General features: G+C 41.4%; 50 non-coding genes and 1 pseudogene across 50 annotated transcripts; all 51 read left to right on the forward strand.

The window, feature by feature from the left end:
- Positions 1 to 65: 65 nt before the first annotated feature.
- LOC145633669 (5S ribosomal RNA) lies at positions 66 to 184 on the forward strand. Its single transcript, XR_014112974.1, has one exon. It is a non-coding gene; the product is annotated as a 5S ribosomal RNA (ribosomal RNA).
- Positions 185 to 382: 198 nt separating this feature from the next.
- Positions 383 to 501, forward strand: LOC145633926 (5S ribosomal RNA). Its single transcript, XR_014113221.1, has one exon. It is a non-coding gene; the product is annotated as a 5S ribosomal RNA (ribosomal RNA).
- A 198-nt stretch (positions 502 to 699) lies between these two features.
- On the forward strand, positions 700 to 818 carry LOC145633636 (5S ribosomal RNA). The gene has a single exon (XR_014112942.1). It is a non-coding gene; the product is annotated as a 5S ribosomal RNA (ribosomal RNA).
- Positions 819 to 1,016: 198 nt separating this feature from the next.
- On the forward strand, positions 1,017 to 1,135 carry LOC145634013 (5S ribosomal RNA). Its single transcript, XR_014113304.1, has one exon. It is a non-coding gene; the product is annotated as a 5S ribosomal RNA (ribosomal RNA).
- A 199-nt stretch (positions 1,136 to 1,334) lies between these two features.
- On the forward strand, positions 1,335 to 1,453 carry LOC145634017 (5S ribosomal RNA). Its single transcript, XR_014113308.1, has one exon. It is a non-coding gene; the product is annotated as a 5S ribosomal RNA (ribosomal RNA).
- Positions 1,454 to 1,651: 198 nt separating this feature from the next.
- On the forward strand, positions 1,652 to 1,770 carry LOC145633452 (5S ribosomal RNA). The gene has a single exon (XR_014112777.1). It is a non-coding gene; the product is annotated as a 5S ribosomal RNA (ribosomal RNA).
- Positions 1,771 to 1,969: 199 nt separating this feature from the next.
- Positions 1,970 to 2,088, forward strand: LOC145633811 (5S ribosomal RNA). The gene has a single exon (XR_014113111.1). It is a non-coding gene; the product is annotated as a 5S ribosomal RNA (ribosomal RNA).
- A 198-nt stretch (positions 2,089 to 2,286) lies between these two features.
- On the forward strand, positions 2,287 to 2,405 carry LOC145633678 (5S ribosomal RNA). Its single transcript, XR_014112983.1, has one exon. It is a non-coding gene; the product is annotated as a 5S ribosomal RNA (ribosomal RNA).
- A 199-nt stretch (positions 2,406 to 2,604) lies between these two features.
- LOC145633848 (5S ribosomal RNA) lies at positions 2,605 to 2,723 on the forward strand. The gene has a single exon (XR_014113147.1). It is a non-coding gene; the product is annotated as a 5S ribosomal RNA (ribosomal RNA).
- Positions 2,724 to 2,922: 199 nt separating this feature from the next.
- LOC145633952 (5S ribosomal RNA) lies at positions 2,923 to 3,041 on the forward strand. Its single transcript, XR_014113245.1, has one exon. It is a non-coding gene; the product is annotated as a 5S ribosomal RNA (ribosomal RNA).
- Positions 3,042 to 3,239: 198 nt separating this feature from the next.
- LOC145634054 (5S ribosomal RNA) lies at positions 3,240 to 3,358 on the forward strand. The gene has a single exon (XR_014113344.1). It is a non-coding gene; the product is annotated as a 5S ribosomal RNA (ribosomal RNA).
- Positions 3,359 to 3,555: 197 nt separating this feature from the next.
- Positions 3,556 to 3,674, forward strand: LOC145633999 (5S ribosomal RNA). The gene has a single exon (XR_014113290.1). It is a non-coding gene; the product is annotated as a 5S ribosomal RNA (ribosomal RNA).
- A 199-nt stretch (positions 3,675 to 3,873) lies between these two features.
- On the forward strand, positions 3,874 to 3,992 carry LOC145633849 (5S ribosomal RNA). Its single transcript, XR_014113148.1, has one exon. It is a non-coding gene; the product is annotated as a 5S ribosomal RNA (ribosomal RNA).
- Positions 3,993 to 4,191: 199 nt separating this feature from the next.
- On the forward strand, positions 4,192 to 4,310 carry LOC145633953 (5S ribosomal RNA). Its single transcript, XR_014113246.1, has one exon. It is a non-coding gene; the product is annotated as a 5S ribosomal RNA (ribosomal RNA).
- A 199-nt stretch (positions 4,311 to 4,509) lies between these two features.
- On the forward strand, positions 4,510 to 4,628 carry LOC145634055 (5S ribosomal RNA). The gene has a single exon (XR_014113345.1). It is a non-coding gene; the product is annotated as a 5S ribosomal RNA (ribosomal RNA).
- Positions 4,629 to 4,825: 197 nt separating this feature from the next.
- LOC145633971 (5S ribosomal RNA) lies at positions 4,826 to 4,944 on the forward strand. Its single transcript, XR_014113263.1, has one exon. It is a non-coding gene; the product is annotated as a 5S ribosomal RNA (ribosomal RNA).
- Positions 4,945 to 5,141: 197 nt separating this feature from the next.
- LOC145633781 (5S ribosomal RNA) lies at positions 5,142 to 5,260 on the forward strand. Its single transcript, XR_014113082.1, has one exon. It is a non-coding gene; the product is annotated as a 5S ribosomal RNA (ribosomal RNA).
- A 198-nt stretch (positions 5,261 to 5,458) lies between these two features.
- LOC145633915 (5S ribosomal RNA) lies at positions 5,459 to 5,577 on the forward strand. Its single transcript, XR_014113211.1, has one exon. It is a non-coding gene; the product is annotated as a 5S ribosomal RNA (ribosomal RNA).
- A 200-nt stretch (positions 5,578 to 5,777) lies between these two features.
- Positions 5,778 to 5,896, forward strand: LOC145633969 (5S ribosomal RNA). Its single transcript, XR_014113261.1, has one exon. It is a non-coding gene; the product is annotated as a 5S ribosomal RNA (ribosomal RNA).
- A 198-nt stretch (positions 5,897 to 6,094) lies between these two features.
- Positions 6,095 to 6,213, forward strand: LOC145633844 (5S ribosomal RNA). Its single transcript, XR_014113143.1, has one exon. It is a non-coding gene; the product is annotated as a 5S ribosomal RNA (ribosomal RNA).
- A 198-nt stretch (positions 6,214 to 6,411) lies between these two features.
- On the forward strand, positions 6,412 to 6,530 carry LOC145633774 (5S ribosomal RNA). Its single transcript, XR_014113076.1, has one exon. It is a non-coding gene; the product is annotated as a 5S ribosomal RNA (ribosomal RNA).
- A 198-nt stretch (positions 6,531 to 6,728) lies between these two features.
- Positions 6,729 to 6,847, forward strand: LOC145633884 (5S ribosomal RNA). Its single transcript, XR_014113181.1, has one exon. It is a non-coding gene; the product is annotated as a 5S ribosomal RNA (ribosomal RNA).
- Positions 6,848 to 7,046: 199 nt separating this feature from the next.
- On the forward strand, positions 7,047 to 7,165 carry LOC145633771 (5S ribosomal RNA). The gene has a single exon (XR_014113073.1). It is a non-coding gene; the product is annotated as a 5S ribosomal RNA (ribosomal RNA).
- Positions 7,166 to 7,363: 198 nt separating this feature from the next.
- LOC145633927 (5S ribosomal RNA) lies at positions 7,364 to 7,482 on the forward strand. The gene has a single exon (XR_014113222.1). It is a non-coding gene; the product is annotated as a 5S ribosomal RNA (ribosomal RNA).
- A 198-nt stretch (positions 7,483 to 7,680) lies between these two features.
- Positions 7,681 to 7,799, forward strand: LOC145633845 (5S ribosomal RNA). The gene has a single exon (XR_014113144.1). It is a non-coding gene; the product is annotated as a 5S ribosomal RNA (ribosomal RNA).
- A 198-nt stretch (positions 7,800 to 7,997) lies between these two features.
- LOC145633463 (5S ribosomal RNA) lies at positions 7,998 to 8,116 on the forward strand. Its single transcript, XR_014112788.1, has one exon. It is a non-coding gene; the product is annotated as a 5S ribosomal RNA (ribosomal RNA).
- Positions 8,117 to 8,315: 199 nt separating this feature from the next.
- Positions 8,316 to 8,434, forward strand: LOC145634049 (5S ribosomal RNA). The gene has a single exon (XR_014113339.1). It is a non-coding gene; the product is annotated as a 5S ribosomal RNA (ribosomal RNA).
- Positions 8,435 to 8,633: 199 nt separating this feature from the next.
- LOC145634018 (5S ribosomal RNA) lies at positions 8,634 to 8,752 on the forward strand. The gene has a single exon (XR_014113309.1). It is a non-coding gene; the product is annotated as a 5S ribosomal RNA (ribosomal RNA).
- A 198-nt stretch (positions 8,753 to 8,950) lies between these two features.
- On the forward strand, positions 8,951 to 9,069 carry LOC145633706 (5S ribosomal RNA). The gene has a single exon (XR_014113011.1). It is a non-coding gene; the product is annotated as a 5S ribosomal RNA (ribosomal RNA).
- A 199-nt stretch (positions 9,070 to 9,268) lies between these two features.
- LOC145633718 (5S ribosomal RNA) lies at positions 9,269 to 9,387 on the forward strand. Its single transcript, XR_014113023.1, has one exon. It is a non-coding gene; the product is annotated as a 5S ribosomal RNA (ribosomal RNA).
- Positions 9,388 to 9,584: 197 nt separating this feature from the next.
- Positions 9,585 to 9,703, forward strand: LOC145633809 (5S ribosomal RNA). The gene has a single exon (XR_014113109.1). It is a non-coding gene; the product is annotated as a 5S ribosomal RNA (ribosomal RNA).
- A 199-nt stretch (positions 9,704 to 9,902) lies between these two features.
- On the forward strand, positions 9,903 to 10,021 carry LOC145633850 (5S ribosomal RNA). The gene has a single exon (XR_014113149.1). It is a non-coding gene; the product is annotated as a 5S ribosomal RNA (ribosomal RNA).
- Positions 10,022 to 10,220: 199 nt separating this feature from the next.
- Positions 10,221 to 10,339, forward strand: LOC145633955 (5S ribosomal RNA). Its single transcript, XR_014113248.1, has one exon. It is a non-coding gene; the product is annotated as a 5S ribosomal RNA (ribosomal RNA).
- A 200-nt stretch (positions 10,340 to 10,539) lies between these two features.
- On the forward strand, positions 10,540 to 10,658 carry LOC145634056 (5S ribosomal RNA). The gene has a single exon (XR_014113346.1). It is a non-coding gene; the product is annotated as a 5S ribosomal RNA (ribosomal RNA).
- Positions 10,659 to 10,854: 196 nt separating this feature from the next.
- On the forward strand, positions 10,855 to 10,973 carry LOC145633972 (5S ribosomal RNA). The gene has a single exon (XR_014113264.1). It is a non-coding gene; the product is annotated as a 5S ribosomal RNA (ribosomal RNA).
- A 197-nt stretch (positions 10,974 to 11,170) lies between these two features.
- On the forward strand, positions 11,171 to 11,289 carry LOC145633966 (5S ribosomal RNA). The gene has a single exon (XR_014113259.1). It is a non-coding gene; the product is annotated as a 5S ribosomal RNA (ribosomal RNA).
- Positions 11,290 to 11,487: 198 nt separating this feature from the next.
- Positions 11,488 to 11,606, forward strand: LOC145633916 (5S ribosomal RNA). The gene has a single exon (XR_014113212.1). It is a non-coding gene; the product is annotated as a 5S ribosomal RNA (ribosomal RNA).
- Positions 11,607 to 11,806: 200 nt separating this feature from the next.
- On the forward strand, positions 11,807 to 11,925 carry LOC145633773 (5S ribosomal RNA). Its single transcript, XR_014113075.1, has one exon. It is a non-coding gene; the product is annotated as a 5S ribosomal RNA (ribosomal RNA).
- A 199-nt stretch (positions 11,926 to 12,124) lies between these two features.
- LOC145633720 (5S ribosomal RNA) lies at positions 12,125 to 12,243 on the forward strand. Its single transcript, XR_014113025.1, has one exon. It is a non-coding gene; the product is annotated as a 5S ribosomal RNA (ribosomal RNA).
- Positions 12,244 to 12,440: 197 nt separating this feature from the next.
- Positions 12,441 to 12,559, forward strand: LOC145633679 (5S ribosomal RNA). Its single transcript, XR_014112984.1, has one exon. It is a non-coding gene; the product is annotated as a 5S ribosomal RNA (ribosomal RNA).
- A 199-nt stretch (positions 12,560 to 12,758) lies between these two features.
- Positions 12,759 to 12,877, forward strand: LOC145633851 (5S ribosomal RNA). Its single transcript, XR_014113150.1, has one exon. It is a non-coding gene; the product is annotated as a 5S ribosomal RNA (ribosomal RNA).
- A 199-nt stretch (positions 12,878 to 13,076) lies between these two features.
- Positions 13,077 to 13,195, forward strand: LOC145633956 (5S ribosomal RNA). Its single transcript, XR_014113249.1, has one exon. It is a non-coding gene; the product is annotated as a 5S ribosomal RNA (ribosomal RNA).
- A 200-nt stretch (positions 13,196 to 13,395) lies between these two features.
- LOC145634068 (5S ribosomal RNA) lies at positions 13,396 to 13,513 on the forward strand (annotated as a pseudogene).
- Positions 13,514 to 13,710: 197 nt separating this feature from the next.
- Positions 13,711 to 13,829, forward strand: LOC145633973 (5S ribosomal RNA). The gene has a single exon (XR_014113265.1). It is a non-coding gene; the product is annotated as a 5S ribosomal RNA (ribosomal RNA).
- Positions 13,830 to 14,026: 197 nt separating this feature from the next.
- On the forward strand, positions 14,027 to 14,145 carry LOC145633968 (5S ribosomal RNA). The gene has a single exon (XR_014113260.1). It is a non-coding gene; the product is annotated as a 5S ribosomal RNA (ribosomal RNA).
- Positions 14,146 to 14,343: 198 nt separating this feature from the next.
- LOC145633918 (5S ribosomal RNA) lies at positions 14,344 to 14,462 on the forward strand. Its single transcript, XR_014113214.1, has one exon. It is a non-coding gene; the product is annotated as a 5S ribosomal RNA (ribosomal RNA).
- A 200-nt stretch (positions 14,463 to 14,662) lies between these two features.
- LOC145634052 (5S ribosomal RNA) lies at positions 14,663 to 14,781 on the forward strand. The gene has a single exon (XR_014113342.1). It is a non-coding gene; the product is annotated as a 5S ribosomal RNA (ribosomal RNA).
- Positions 14,782 to 14,980: 199 nt separating this feature from the next.
- On the forward strand, positions 14,981 to 15,099 carry LOC145633873 (5S ribosomal RNA). Its single transcript, XR_014113170.1, has one exon. It is a non-coding gene; the product is annotated as a 5S ribosomal RNA (ribosomal RNA).
- A 199-nt stretch (positions 15,100 to 15,298) lies between these two features.
- LOC145633613 (5S ribosomal RNA) lies at positions 15,299 to 15,417 on the forward strand. The gene has a single exon (XR_014112920.1). It is a non-coding gene; the product is annotated as a 5S ribosomal RNA (ribosomal RNA).
- Positions 15,418 to 15,615: 198 nt separating this feature from the next.
- Positions 15,616 to 15,734, forward strand: LOC145633910 (5S ribosomal RNA). The gene has a single exon (XR_014113206.1). It is a non-coding gene; the product is annotated as a 5S ribosomal RNA (ribosomal RNA).
- Positions 15,735 to 15,932: 198 nt separating this feature from the next.
- On the forward strand, positions 15,933 to 16,051 carry LOC145633929 (5S ribosomal RNA). The gene has a single exon (XR_014113224.1). It is a non-coding gene; the product is annotated as a 5S ribosomal RNA (ribosomal RNA).
- Positions 16,052 to 16,194: the final 143 nt, after the last annotated feature.

The following is a 16,194-nucleotide window of genomic DNA, read 5'->3' on the forward strand; positions in this document are numbered from 1 at the left end:
ACGGCATTTCGAAGGAAATTAGAGGCTGGAAAGGGTATAAATACAAAATAGCGCAATAAGTAAATGGGTGTGATCATACCAGCACTAATGCACCGGATCTCATCAGAACTCCGCAGTTAAGCGTGCTTGGGCGAGAGTAGTACTAGGATGGGTGACCTCCTGGGAAGTCCTCGTGTTGCACCCCTTTTTTGCCGAATTCGTAATTTTTATTTGTTTTCGGTTATTTTGAGATGGGAAATGGTTTGGGACGCGTAGATCTCGAAAAAAAACCAATTTGAAAAAAAAAATGTTTAATTCGGACGATCGGGCACAAATTTACGGCATTTCGAAGGAAATTAGAGGCTGGAAAGGGTATAAATACAAAATAGCGCAATAAGTAAATGGGTGCGATCATACCAGCACTAATGCACCGGATCCCATCAGAACTCCGCAGTTAAGCGTTCTTGAACGAGAGTAGTACTAGGATGGGTGACCTCCTGGGAAGTCCTCGTGTTGCACCCCTTTTTTGCCGAATTCGTAATTTTTATTTGTTTTCGGTTATTTTGAGATGGGAAATGGTTTGGGACGCGTAGATCTACAAAAAAAACCAATTTGAAAAAAAAAATGTTTAATTCGGACGATCAGGCACAAAGTTACGGCATTTCGAAGGAAATCAGAGGCTGGAAAGGGTATAAATACAAAATAGCGCAATAAGTAAATGGGTGCGATCATACCAGCACAAATGCACCGGATCCCATCAGAACTCCGCAGTTAAGCGTGCTTGGGCGAGAGTAGTACTAGGATGGGTGACCTCCTGGGAAGTCCTCGTGTTGCACCCCTTTTTTGCCGAATTCGTAATTTTTATTTGTTTTCGGTTATTTTGAGATGGGAAATGGTTTGGGACGCGTAGATCTCGAAAAAAAACCAATTTGAAAAAAAAAATGTTTAATTCGGACGATCGGGCACAAAGTTACGGCATTTCGAAGGAAATTAGAGGCTGGAAAGGGTATAAATACAAAATAGCGCAATAAGTAAATGGGTGCGATCATACCATCACTAATGCACCGGATCCCATCATAACTCCGCAGTTAAGCGTGCTTGGGCGAGAGTAGTACTAAGATGGGTGACCTCCTAGGAAGTCCTCGTGTTGCACCCCTTTTTTGCCGAATTCGTAATTTTTATTTGTTTTCGGTTATTTTTAGATGGGAAATGGTTTGGGACGCGTAGATCTCGAAAAAAAAACCAATTTGAAAAAAAAAATGTTTAATTTGGACGATCGGGCACAAATTTACGGCATTTCGAAGGAAATCAGAGGCTGAAAAGGGTATAAATACAAAATAGCGCAATAAGTAAATGGGTGCGATCATACCAGCACTAATGCACCGGATCCCATCAGAACTCCGCAGTTAAGCGTGCTTGAGCGAGAGTAGTACTAGGATAATTGACCTCCTGGGAAGTCCTCGTGTTGCACCCCTTTTTTGCCGAATTCGTAATTTTTATTTGTTTTCGGTTATTTTGAGATAGGAAATGGTTTCGGACGCGAAGATCTACAAAAAAAAACAATTTGAAAAAAAAAATGTTTAATTCGGACGATAGGGGACAAAGTTACGGCATTTCGAAGGAAATCAGGGGCTGGAAAGGGTATAAATACAAAATAGCACAATAAGTAAATGGGTGCGATCATACCAGCACTAATGCACCGGATCCCATCAGAACTCCGCAGTTAAGCGTGCTTGGGCGAGAGTAGTACTAGGATGGGTGACCTCCTGGGAAGTCCTCGTGTTGCACCCCTTTTTTGCCGAATTCGTAATTTTTATTTGTTTTCGGTTATTTTGAGATGGGAAATGGTTTGGGACGCGTAGATCTCGAAAAAAAAACCAATTTGAAAAAAAAAATGTTTAATTCGGACGATCGGGCACAAAGTTACGGCATTTCGAAGGAAATTAGAGGCTGGAAAGGGTATAAATACAAAATAGCGCAATAAGTAAATGGGTGTGATCATACCAGCACTAATGCACCGGATCCCATCAGAACTCCGCAGTTAAGCGTGCTTGGGTGAGAGTAGTACTAGGATGGGTGACCTCCTGGGAAGTCCTCGTGTTGTACCCCTTTTTTGCCGAATTCGTAATTTTTATTTTTTTTCGGTTATTTTGAGATAGGAAATAGTTTCGGACGCGAAGATCTACAAAAAAAAACAATTTGATAAAAAAAATGTTTAATTCGGACGATCGGGGACAAAGTTACGACATTTCGAAGGAAATCAGGGGCTGGAAAGGGTATAAATACAAAATAGCACAATAAGTAAATGGGTGCGATCATACCAGCACTAATGCACCGGATCCCATCAGAATTCCGCAGTTAAGCGTGCTTGGGCGAGAGTAGTACTAGGATGGGTGACCTCCTGGGAAGTCCTCGTGTTGCACCCCTTTTTTGCTGAATTCGTAATTTTTATTTGTTTTCGGTTATTTTGAGATGGGAAATGGTTTGGGACGCGTAGATCTCGAAAAAAAAACCAATTTGAAAAAAAAAATGTTTAATTCGGACGATCGGGCACAAAGTTACGGCATTTCGAAGGAAATTAGAGGCTGGAAAGGGTATAAATACAAAATAGCGCAATAAGTAAATGGGTGCGATCATACCATCACTAATGCACCGGATCCCATCAGAACTCCGCAGTTAAGCGTGCTTGGGCGAGAGTAGTACTAAGATGGGTGACCTCCTAGGAAGTCCTCGTGTTGCACCCCTTTTTTGCCGAATTCGTAATTTTTATTTGTTTTCGGTTATTTTTAGATGGGAAATGGTTTGGGACGCGTAGATCTCGAAAAAAAAACCAATTTGAAAAAAAAAATGTTTATTTTGGACGATCGGGCACAAAGTTACGACATTTCGAAGGAAATCAGAGGCTGGAAAGGGTATAAATACAAAATAGCGCATTAAGTAAATAGGTGCGATCATACCAGCACAAATGCACCGGATCCCATTAGAACTCCGCAGCTAAGCGTGCTTCGGCGAGAGTAGTACTAGGATGGGTGACCACCTGGGAAGTCCTCGTGTTGCACCCCTTTTTTGGCGAATTCGTAATTTTTATTTGTTTTCGGTTATTTTGAGATGGGAAATGGTTTGGGACGCGTAGATCTCGAAAAAAAACCAATTTGAAAAAAAAAATGTTTAATTCGGACGATCGGGCACAAAGTTACGGCATTTCGAAGGAAATCAGAGGTTGGAAAGTGTATAAATACAAAATAGCGCAATAAGTAAATTGGTGCGATCATACCAGCACTTATGCACCAGATCCCATCAGAACTCCGCAGCTAAGCGTGCTTGAGCGAGAGTAGTACAAGGATAGGTGACCTCCTGGGAAGTCCTCGTGTTGCACCCCTTTTTTGCCGAATTCGTAATTTTTATTTGTTTTCGGTTATTTTGAGATGGGAAATGGTTTGGGACGCGTAGATCTACAAAAAAAACAATTTCAAAAAAAAAATGTTTAATTCGGACGATCGAGTACAAAGTTACGGCATTTCGAAGGAAATCAGAGGCTGGAAAAGGTATAAATATAAAATAGCGCAATAAGTAAATGGGTGCGATCATAACGACACTATTGCACCGGATCCCATCAGAATTCCGCAGTTAAGCGTGCTTGGGCGAGAGTAGTACTAGGATGGGTGACCTCCTGGGAAGTCCTCGTGTTGCACCCCTTTTTTGCTGAATTCGTAATTTTTATTTGTTTTCGGTTATTTTGAGATGGGAAATGGTTTGGGACGCGTAGATCTCGAAAAAAAAACCAATTTGAAAAAAAAAATGTTTAATTCGGACGATCGGGCAAAAAGTTACGGCATTTCGAAGGAAATTAGAGGCTGGAAAGGGTATAAATACAAAATAGCGCAATAAGTAAATGGGTGCGATCATACCATCACTAATGCACCGGATCCCATCAGAACTCCGCAGTTAAGCGTGCTTGGGCGAGAGTAGTACTAAGATGGGTGACCTCCTAGGAAGTCCTCGTGTTGCACCCCTTTTTTGCCGAATTCGTAATTTTTATTTGTTTTCGGTTATTTTTAGATGGGAAATGGTTTGGGACGCGTAGATCTCGAAAAAAAAACCAATTTGAAAAAAAAAATGTTTAATTTGGACGATCGGGCACAAAGTTACGGCATTTCGAAGGAAATCAGAGGCTGGAAAGGGTATAAATACAAAATAGCGCATTAAGTAAATAGGTGCGATCATACCAGCACAAATGCACCGGATCCCATTAGAACTCCGCAGCTAAGCGTGCTTCGGCGAGAGTAGTACTAGGATGGGTGACCACCTGGGAAGTCCTCGTGTTGCACCCCTTTTTTGGCGAATTCGTAATTTTTATTTGTTTTCGGTTATTTTGAGATGGGAAATGGTTTGGGACGCGTAGATCTCGAAAAAAAAACCAATTTGAAAAAAAAAATGTTTAATTCGGACGATCGGGCACAAAGTTACGGCATTTCGAAGGAAATCAGAGGTTGGAAAGTGTATAAATACAAAATAGCGCAATAAGTAAATTGGTGCGATCATACCAGCACTTATGCACCAGATCCCATCAGAACTCCGCAGCTAAGCGTGCTTGAGCGAGAGTAGTACAAGGATAGGTGACCTCCTGGGAAGTCCTCGTGTTGCACCCCTTTTTTGCCGAATTCGTAATTTTTATTTGTTTTCGGTTATTTTGAGATGGGAAATGGTTTGGGACGCGTAGATCTACAAAAAAAACAATTTCAAAAAAAAAATGTTTAATTCGGACGATCGAGTACAAAGTTACGGCATTTCGAAGGAAATCAGAGGCTGGAAAAGGTATAAATATAAAATAGCGCAATAAGTAAATGGGTGCGATCATAACGACACTATTGCACCGGATCCCATCAGAACTCCGCAGTTAAGCGTGCTTGGGCGAGAGTAGTACTAGGATGGGTGACCTCCTGGGAAGTCCTCGTGTTGCACCTCTTTTTTACCGAATTCGTAATTTTTATTTGATTTCGGTTATTTTGAGATGGGAAATGGTTTGGGACGCGTAGATATCGAAAAAAAACCAATTTGAAAAAAAAATGTTTCATTCGGACGATCGGGCACAAAGTTACGGCATTTCGAAGGAAATCAGAGGCTGGAAAGGGTATAAATACAAAATAGCGCAATAAGTATATGGGTGCGATCATACCCGCACTAATGCACCGGATCCCATCGGAACTCCGCAGTTAAGCGTGCTTGGGCGAGATTAGTACTAGGATGGGTAACCTCCTGGGAAGTCCTCGTGTTGCACCCCTTTTTCGCCGAATTTGTAATTTTTATTTGTTTTCGGTTATTTTGAGATGGGAAATGGTTTGGGACGCGTAGATCTCGAAAAAAAAACCAATTTGAAAAAAAAATGTTTAATTCGGACGATCGGGCACAAATTTACGGCATTTCGAAGGAAATCAGAGGCTGGAAAGGGTATAAATACAAAATAGCGCAATAAGTAAATGGGTGCGATCATACCAGCACTAATGCACCGGATCCTATCAGAACTTCGCAGTTAAGCATGCTTGGGCGAGAGTAGTACTAGGATGGGTGACCTCCTGGGAAGTCCTCGTGTTGCACCCCTTTTTTGCCGAATTCGTAATTTTTATTTGTTTTCGGTTATTTTGAGATGGGAAATGGTTTGGGACGCGTAGATCTCGAAAAAAAAAACCAATTTGAAAAAAAAAATGTTTAATTCGGACGATCGGGCACAAATTTACGGCATTTCGAAGGAAATTAGAGGCTGGAAAGGGTATAAATACAAAATAGCGCAATAAGTAAATGGGTGCGATCATACCAGCACTAATGCACCGGATCCCATCAGAACTCCGCAGTTAAGCGTTCTTGAACGAGAGTTGTACTAGGATGGGTGACCTCCTGGGAAGTCCTCGTGTTGCACCCCTTTTTTGCCGAATTCGTAATTTTTATTTGTTTTCGGTTATTTTGAGATGGGAAATGGTTTGGGACGCGTAGATCTACAAAAAAAACCAATTTGAAAAAAAAAATGTTTAATTCGGACGATCGGGCACAAAGTTACGGCATTTCGAAGGAAATCAGAGGCTGGAAAGGGTATAAATACAAAATAGCGCAATAAGTAAATGGGTGCGATCATACCAGCACTAATGCACCGGATCCCATCAGAACTCCGCAGTTAAGCGTGCTTGAGCGAGAGTAGTACTAGGATAGGTGACCTCCTGGGAAGTCCTCGTGTTGCACCCCTTTTTTGCCGAATTCGTAATTTTTATTTGTTTTCGGTTATTTTGAGATGGGAAATGGTTTGGGACGCGTAGATCTCGAAAAAAAACCAATTTGAAAAAAAAAATGTTTAATTCGGACGATCGGGCACAAATTTACGGCATTTCGAAGGAAATTAGAGGCTGGAAAGGGTATAAATACAAAATAGCGCAATAAGTAAATGGGTGTGATCATACCAGCACTAATGCACCGGATCTCATCAGAACTCCGCAGTTAAGCGTGCTTGGGCGAGATTAGTACTAGGATGGGTAACCTCCTGGGAAGTCCTCGTGTTGCACCCCTTTTTCGCCGAATTCGTAATTTTTATTTGTTTTCGGTTATTTTGAGATGGGAAATGGTTTGGGACGCGTAGATCTCGAAAAAAAAACCAATTTGAAAAAAAAATGTTTAATTCGGACGATCGGGCACAAATTTACGGCATTTCGAAGGAAATCAGAGGCTGGAAAGGGTATAAATACAAAATAGCACAATAAGTAAATGGGTGCGATCATACCAGCACTAATGCACCAGATCCCATCAGAACTCCGCAGTTAAGCGTGCTTGGGCGAGAGTAGTACTAGGAGGGGTGACCTCCTTGGAAGTCCTCGTGTTGCACCCCTTTTTTGCCGAATTCGTAATTTTTATTTGTTTTCGGTTATTTTGAGATGGGAAATGGTTTGGGACGCGTAGATCTCGAAAAAAAAACCAATTTGAAAAAAAAAATGTTTAATTCGGACGATCGGGCACAAAGTTACGGCATTTCGAAGGAAATTAGAGGCTGGAAAGGGTATAAATACAAAATAGCGCAATAAGTAAATGGGTGTGATCATACTAGCACTAATGCACCGGATCTCATCAGAACTCCGCAGTTAAGCGTGCTTGGGCGAGAGTAGTACTAGGATGGGTGACCTCCTGGGAAGTCCTCGTGTTGCACCCCTTTTTTGCCGAATTCGTAATTTTTATTTGTTTTCGGTTATTTTGAGATGGGAAATGGTTTGGGACGCGTAGATCTCGAAAAAAAACCAATTTGAAAAAAAAAATGTTTAATTCGGACGATCGGGCACAAATTTACGGCATTTCAAAGGAAATTAGAGGCTGGAAAGGGTATAAATACAAAATAGCGCAATAAGTAAATGGGTGCGATCATACCAGCACTAATGCACCGGATCCCATCAGAACTCCGCAGTTAAGCGTTCTTGAACGAGAGTAGTACTAGGATGGGTGACCTCCTGGGAAGTCCTCGTGTTGCACCCCTTTTTTGCCGAATTCTTAATTTTTATTTGTTTTCGGTTATTTTGAGATGGGAAATGGTTTGGGACGCGTAGATCTACAAAAAAAACCAATTTGAAAAAAAAAATGTTTAATTCGGACGATCGGGCACAAAGTTACGGCATTTCGAAGGAAATCAGAGGCTGGAAAGGGTATAAATACAAAATAGCGCAATAAGTAAATGGGTGCGATCATACCAGCACTAATGCACCGGATCCCATCAGAACTCCGCAGTTAAGCGTGCTTGAGCGAGAGTAGTACTAGGATAGGTGACCTCCTGGGAAGTCCTCGTGTTGCACCCCTTTTTTGCCGAATTCGTAATTTTTATTTTTTTCGGTTATTTTGAGAAAGGAAATAGTTTCGGACGCGAAGATCTACAAAAAAAAAACAATTTGATAAAAAAAATGTTTAATTCGGACGATCGGGGACAAAGTTACGGCATTTCGAAGGAAATCAGGAGCTGGAAAGTGTATAAATACAAAATAGCACAATAAGTAAATGGGTGCGATCATACCAGCACTAATGCACCGGATCCCATCAGAACTCCGCAGTTAAGCGTGCTTGGGCGAGAGTAGTACTAGGATGGGTGACCTCCTGGGAAGTCCTCGTGTTGCACCCCTTTTTTGCCGAATTCGTAATTTTTATTTGTTTTCGGTTATTTTGAGATGGGAAATGGTTTGGGACGCGTAGATCTCGAAAAAAAAACCAATTTGAAAAAAAAAATGTTTAATTCGGACGATCGGGCACAAAGTTACGGCATTTCGAAGGAAATTAGAGGCTGGAAAGGGTATAAATACAAAATAGCGCAATAAGTAAATGGGTGCGATCATACCATCACTAATGCACCGGATTCTATCATAACTCCGCAGTTAAGCGTGCTTGGGCGAGAGTAGTACTAAGATGGGTGACCTCCTAGGAAGTCCTCGTGTTGCACCCCTTTTTTGCCGAATTCGTAATTTTTATTTGTTTTCGGTTATTTTTAGATGGGAAATGGTTTGGGACGCGTAGATCTCGAAAAAAAAACCAATTTGAAAAAAAAAATGTTTAATTTGGACGATCGGGCACAAATTTACGGCATTTCGAAGGAAATCAGAGGCTGAAAAGGGTATAAATACAAAATAGCGCAATAAGTAAATGGGTGCGATCATACCAGCACTAATGCACCGGATCCCATCAGAACTCCGCAGTTAAGCGTGCTTGAGCGAGAGTAGTACTAGGATAATTGACCTCCTGGGAAGTCCTCGTGTTGCACCCCTTTTTTGCCGAATTCGTAATTTTTATTTGTTTTCGGTTATTTTGAGATAGGAAATGGTTTCGGACGCGAAGATCTACAAAAAAAAACAATTTGAAAAAAAAAATGTTTAATTCGGACGATAGGGGACAAAGTTACGGCATTTCGAAGGAAATCAGGGGCTGGAAAGGGTATAAATACAAAATAGCACAATAAGTAAATGGGTGCGATCATACCAGCACTAATGCACCGGATCCCATCAGAACTCCGCAGTTAAGCGTGCTTGGGCGAGAGTATTACTAGGATGGGTGACCTCCTGGGAAGTCCTCGTGTTGCACCCCTTTTTTGCCGAATTCGTAATTTTTATTTGTTTTCGGTTATTTTGAGATGGGAAATGGTTTGGGACGCGTAGATCTCGAAAAAAAAACCAATTTGAAAAAAAAAATGTTTAATTCGGACGATCGGGCACAAAGTTACGGCATTTCGAAGGAAATTAGAGGTTGGAAAGGGTATAAATACAAAATAGCGCAATAAGTAAATGGGTGTGATCATACCAGCACTAATGCACCGGATCCCATCAGAACTCCGCAGTTAAGCGTGCTTGGGTGAGAGTAGTACTAGGATGGGTGACCTCCTGGGAAGTCCTCGTGTTGCACCCCTTTTTTGCCGAATTCGTAATTTTTATTTTTTTCGGTTATTTTGAGATAGGAAATAGTTTCGGACGCGAAGATCTACAAAAAAAAACAATTTGATAAAAAAAATGTTTAATTCGGACGATCGGGGACAAAGTTACGGCATTTCGAAGGAAATCAGGGGCTGGAAAGGGTATAAATACAAAATAGCACAATAAGTAAATGGGTGCGATCATACCAGCACTAATGCACCGGATCCCATCAGAATTCCGCAATTAAGCGTGCTTGGGCGAGAGTAGTACTAGGATGGGTGACCTCCTGGGAAGTCCTCGTGTTGCACCCCTTTTTTGCTGAATTCGTAATTTTTATTTGTTTTCGGTTATTTTGAGATGGGAAATGGTTTGGGACGCGTAGATCTCGAAAAAAAAACCAATTTGAAAAAAAAAATGTTTAATTCGGACGATCGGGCACAAAGTTACGGCATTTCGAAGGAAATTAGAGGCTGGAAAGGGTATAAATACAAAATAGCGCAATAAGTAAATGGGTGCGATCATACCATCACTAATGCACCGGATCCCATCAGAACTCCGCAGTTAAGCGTGCTTGGGCGAGAGTAGTACTAAGATGGGTGACCTCCTAGGAAGTCCTCGTGTTGCACCCCTTTTTTGCCGAATTCGTAATTTTTATTTGTTTTCGGTTATTTTTAGATGGGAAATGGTTTGGGACGCGTAGATCTCGAAAAAAAAACCAATTTGAAAAAAAAAATGTTTAATTTGGACGATCGGGCACAAAGTTACGGCATTTCGAAGGAAATCAGAGGCTGGAAAGGGTATAAATACAAAATAGCGCATTAAGTAAATAGGTGCGATCATACCAGCACAAATGCACCGGATCCCATTAGAACTCCGCAGCTAAGCGTGCTTCGGCGAGAGTAGTACTAGGATGGGTGACCACCTGGGAAGTCCTCGTGTTGCACCCCTTTTTTGGCGAATTCGTAATTTTTATTTGTTTTCGGTTATTTTGAGATGGGAAATTGTTTGGGACGCGTAGATCTCGAAAAAAAAACCAATTTGAAAAAAAAAAATGTTTAATTCGGACGATCGGGCACAAAGTTACGGCATTTCGAAGGAAATCAGAGGTTGGAAAGTGTATAAATACAAAATAGCGCAATAAGTAAATTGGTGCGATCATACCAGCACTTATGCACCAGATCCCATCAGAACTCCGCAGCTAAGCGTGCTTGAGCGAGAGTAGTACAAGGATAGGTGACCTCCTGGGAAGTCCTCGTGTTGCACCCCTTTTTTGCCGAATTCGTAATTTTTATTTGTTTTCGGTTATTTTGAGATGGGAAATGGTTTGGGACGCGTAGATCTACAAAAAAAACAATTTCAAAAAAAAATGTTTAATTCGGACGATCGAGTACAAAGTTACGGCATTTCGAAGGAAATCAGAGGCTGGAAAAGGTATAAATATAAAATAGCGCAATAAGTAAATGGGTGCGATCATAACGACACTATTGCACCGGATCCCATCAGAACTCCGCAGTTAAGCGTGCTTGGGCGAGAGTAGTACTAGGATGGGTGACCTCCTGGGAAGTCCTCGTGTTGCACCTCTTTTTTACCGAATTCGTAATTTTTATTTGTTTTCGGTTATTTTGAGATGGGAAATGGTTTGGGACGCGTAGATCTCGAAAAAAAACCAATTTGAAAAAAAAATGTTTCATTCGGACGATCGGGCACAAAGTTACGGCATTTCGAAGGAAATCAGAGGCTGGAAAGGGTATAAATACAAAATAGCGCAATAAGTATATGGGTGCGATCATACCCGCACTAATGCACCGGATGCCATCGGAACTCCGCAGTTAAGCGTGCTTGGGCGAGATTAGTACTAGGATGGGTAACCTCCTGGGAAGTCCTCGTGTTGCACCCCTTTTTCGCCGAATTCGTAATTTTTATTTGTTTTCGGTTATTTTGAGATGGGAAATGGTTTGGGACGCGTAGATCTCGAAAAAAAAACCAATTTGAAAAAAAAATGTTTAATTCGGACGATCGGGCACAAATTTACGGCATTTCGAAGGAAATCAGAGGCTGGAAAGGGTATAAATACAAAATAGCGCAATAAGTAAATGGGTGCGATCATACCAGCACTAATGCACCGGATCCTATCAGAACTTCGCAGTTAAGCATGCTTGGGCGAGAGTAGTACTAGGATGGGTGACCTCCTGGGAAGTCCTCGTGTTGCACCCCTTTTTTGCCGAATTCGTAATTTTTATTTGTTTTCGGTTATTTTGAGATGGGAAATGGTTTGGGACGCGTAGATCTCGAAAAAAAAAACCAATTTGAAAAAAAAAATGTTTAATTCGGACGATCGGGCACAAAGTTAGGGCATTTCGAAGGAAATCAGAGGCTGGAAAGGGTTTAAATACAAAATAGCGCAATAAGTAAATGGGTGTGATCATACCAGCACTAATGCACCGGATCCCATCAGAACTCCGCAGTTAAGCGTGCTTGGGCGAGAGTATTACTAGGATGGGTGACCTCCTGGGAAGTCCTCGTGTTGCACCCCTTTTTTGCCGAATTCGTAATTTTTATTTGTTTTCGGTTATTTTGAGATGGGAAATGGTTTGGGACGCGTAGATCTCGAAAAAAAAACCAATTTGAAAAAAAAAATGTTTAATTCGGACGATCGGGCACAAAGTTACGGCATTTCGAAGGAAATTAGAGGTTGGAAAGGGTATAAATACAAAATAGCGCAATAAGTAAATGGGTGTGATCATACCAGCACTAATGCACCGGATCCCATCAGAACTCCGCAGTTAAGCGTGCTTGGGTGAGAGTAGTACTAGGATGGGTGACCTCCTGGGAAGTCCTCGTGTTGCACCCCTTTTTTGCCGAATTCGTAATTTTTATTTTTTTCGGTTATTTTGAGATAGGAAATAGTTTCGGACGCGAAGATCTACAAAAAAAAACAATTTGATAAAAAAAATGTTTAATTCGGACGATCGGGGACAAAGTTACGGCATTTCGAAGGAAATCAGGGGCTGGAAAGGGTATAAATACAAAATAGCACAATAAGTAAATGGGTGCGATCATACCAGCACTAATGCACCGGATCCCATCAGAATTCCGCAGTTAAGCGTGCTTGGGCGAGAGTAGTACTAGGATGGGTGACCTCCTGGGAAGTCCTCGTGTTGCACCCCTTTTTTGCTGAATTCGTAATTTTTATTTGTTTTCGGTTATTTTGAGATGGGAAATGGTTTGGGACGCGTAGATCTCGAAAAAAAAACCAATTTGAAAAAAAAAATGTTTAATTCGGACGATCGGGCACAAAGTTACGGCATTTCGAAGGAAATTAGAGGCTGGAAAGGGTATAAATACAAAATAGCGCAATAAGTAAATGGGTGCGATCATACCATCACTAATGCACCGGATCCCATCAGAACTCCGCAGTTAAGCGTGCTTGGGCGAGAGTAGTACTAAGATGGGTGACCTCCTAGGAAGTCCTCGTGTTGCACCCCTTTTTTGCCGAATTCGTAATTTTTATTTGTTTTCGGTTATTTTTAGATGGGAAATGGTTTGGGACGCGTAGATCTCGAAAAAAAAACCAATTTGAAAAAAAAAATGTTTAATTTGGACGATCGGGCACAAAGTTACGGCATTTCGAAGGAAATTAGAGGCTGGAAAGGGTATAAATACAAAATAGCGCATTAAGTAAATAGGTGCGATCATACCAGCACAAATGCACCGGATCCCATTAGAACTCCGCAGCTAAGCGTGCTTCGGCGAGAGTAGTACTAGGATGGGTGACCACCTGGGAAGTCCTCGTGTTGCACCCCTTTTTTGGCGAATTCGTAATTTTTATTTGTTTTCGGTTATTTTGAGATGGGAAATGGTTTGGGACGCGTAGATCTCGAAAAAAAAACCAATTTGAAAAAAAAAAATGTTTAATTCGGACGATCGGGCACAAAGTTACGGCATTTCGAAGGAAATCAGAGGTTGGAAAGTGTATAAATACAAAATAGCGCAATAAGTAAATTGGTGCGATCATACCAGCACTTATGCACCAGATCCCATCAGAACTCCGCAGCTAAGCGTGTTGAGCGAGAGTAGTACAAGGATAGGTGACCTCCTGGGAAGTCCTCGTGTTGCACTCCTTTTTTGCCGAATTCGTAATTTTTATTTGTTTTCGGTTATTTTGAGATGGGAAATGGTTTGGGACGCGTAGATCTACAAAAAAAACAATTTCAAAAAAAAAATGTTTAATTCGGACGATCGAGTACAAAGTTACGGCATTTCGAAGGAAATCAGAGGCTGGAAAAGGTATAAATATAAAATAGCGCAATAAGTAAATGGGTGCGATCATAACGACACTATTGCACCGGATCCCATCAGAACTCCGCAGTTAAGCGTGCTTGGGCGAGAGTAGTACTAGGATGGGTGACCTCCTGGGAAGTCCTCGTGTTGCACCTCTTTTTTACCGAATTCGTAATTTTTATTTGTTTTCGGTTATTTTGAGATGGGAAATGGTTTGGGACGCGTAGATCTCGAAAAAAAACCAATTTGAAAAAAAAATGTTTCATTCGGACGATCGGGCACAAAGTTACGGCATTTCGAAGGAAATCAGAGGCTGGAAAGGGTATAAATACAAAATAGCGCAATAAGTATATGGGTGCGATCATACCCGCACTAATGCACCGGATGCCATCGGAACTCCGCAGTTAAGCGTGCTTGGGCGAGATTAGTACTAGGATGGGTAACCTCCTGGGAAGTCCTCGTGTTGCACCCCTTTTTCGCCGAATTCGTAATTTTTATTTGTTTTCGGTTATTTTGAGATGGGAAATGGTTTGGGACGCGTAGATCTCGAAAAAAAAACCAATTTGAAAAAAAAATGTTTAATTCGGACGATCGGGCACAAATTTACGGCATTTCGAAGGAAATCAGAGGCTGGAAAGGGTATAAATACAAAATAGCGCAATAAGTAAATGGGTGCGATCATACCAGCACTAATGCACCGGATCCTATCAGAACTTCGCAGTTAAGCATGCTTGGGCGAGAGTAGTACTAGGATGGGTGACCTCCTGGGAAGTCCTCGTGTTGCACCCCTTTTTTGCCGAATTCGTAATTTTTATTTGTTTTCGGTTATTTTGAGATGGGAAATGGTTTGGGACGCGTAGATCTCGAAAAAAAAAACCAATTTGAAAAAAAAAATGTTTAATTCGGACGATCGGGCACAAAGTTAGGGCATTTCGAAGGAAATCAGAGGCTGGAAAGGGTTTAAATACAAAATAGCGCAATAAGTAAATGGGTGTGATCATACCAGCACTAATGCACAGAATCCCATCAGAACTCCGCAATTAAGCGTGCTTGGGCGAGAGTGGTACTAGGATGGGTGACCTCCTGGGAAGTCCTCGTGTTGCATCCCTTTTTTGCCGAATTCGTAATTTTTATTTGTTTTCGGTTATTTTGAGATGGGAAATGGTTTGGGACGCGTAGATCTAAAAAAAAAAACCAATTTGAATAAAAAAATGTTTAATTCGGACGATCAGGCACAAAGTTACGGCTTTTCGAAGGAAATCAGAGGCTGGTAAGGGTATAAATACAAAATAGCGCAATAAGTAAATGGGTGCGATCATACCAGCACTAATGCACTGGATCCCATCAGAACTCTGCAGTTAAGCGTGCTTGGGCGAGAGTAGTACTAGGATGGGTGACCTCCTGGGAAGTCCTCGTGTTGTATCCCTTTTTTGCCGAATTCGTAATTTTTATTTGTTTTCGGTTATTTTGAGATGGGAAATGGTTTGGGACGCGTAAATCTCGAAAAAAAAACCAATTTGAAAAAAAAAATGTTTAATTCGGACGATCAGGCACAAAGTTACGGCATTTCGAAGGAAATCAGAGGCTGGAAAGGGTATAAATACAAAATAGCGCAATAAGTAAATGGGTGCGATCATACCAGCACTAATGCACCGGATCCCATCAGAACTCCGCAGTTAAGCGTGCTTGGGCGAGGGTAGTACTAGGATGGGTGACCTCCTGGGAAGTCCTCGTGTTGCATCCCTTTTTTGCCGAATTCGAAATTTTTATTTGTTTTAGGTTATTTTGAGATGGGAAATGGTTTGAGACGCGTAGATCTCGAAAAAAAACCAATTTGAAAAAAAAAACGTTTAATTCGGACGATCGGGCACAAAGTTAGGGCATTTCGAAGGAAATCAGAGGCTGGAAAGGGTTTAAATACAAAATAGCGCAATAAGTAAATGGGTGTGATCATACCAGCACTAATGCACCGAATCCCATCAGAACTCCGCAGTTAAGCGTGCTTGGGCGAGAGTGGTACTAGGATGGGTGACCTCCTGGGAAGTCCTCGTGTTGCATCCCTTTTTTGCCGAATTCGTAATTTTTATTTGTTTTCGGTTATTTTGAGATTGAAAATGGTTAAGGACGCGTAGATCTAAAAAAAAAACCAATTTGAAAAAAAAAATGTTTAATTCGGACGATCGGGCGCAAAGTTACGGCATTTCGAAGGAAATCAGAGGCTGGTAAGGGTATAAATACAAAATAGCGCAATAAGTAAATGGGTGCGATCATACCAGCATTAATGCACTGGATCCCATCAGAACTCCGCCGTTAAGCGTGCTTGGGCGAGAGTAGTACTAGGATGGGTGACCTCCTGGGAAGTCCTCGTGTTGTATCCCTTTTTTGCCGAATTCGTAATTTTTATTTGTTTTCGGTTATTTTGAGATGGGAAATGGTTTGGGACGCGTAGATCTCGAAAAAAAAAACCAATTTGAAAAAAAAAATGTTTAATTCGGACGATCAGGCACAAAGTTACGGCATT

This window comes from Chenopodium album, chromosome 5, assembly GCF_948465745.1.
Source record: "Chenopodium album chromosome 5, dcCheAlbu1.1, whole genome shotgun sequence".
NCBI classification, from domain to species: Eukaryota; Viridiplantae; Streptophyta; class Magnoliopsida; order Caryophyllales; family Amaranthaceae; genus Chenopodium; species Chenopodium album.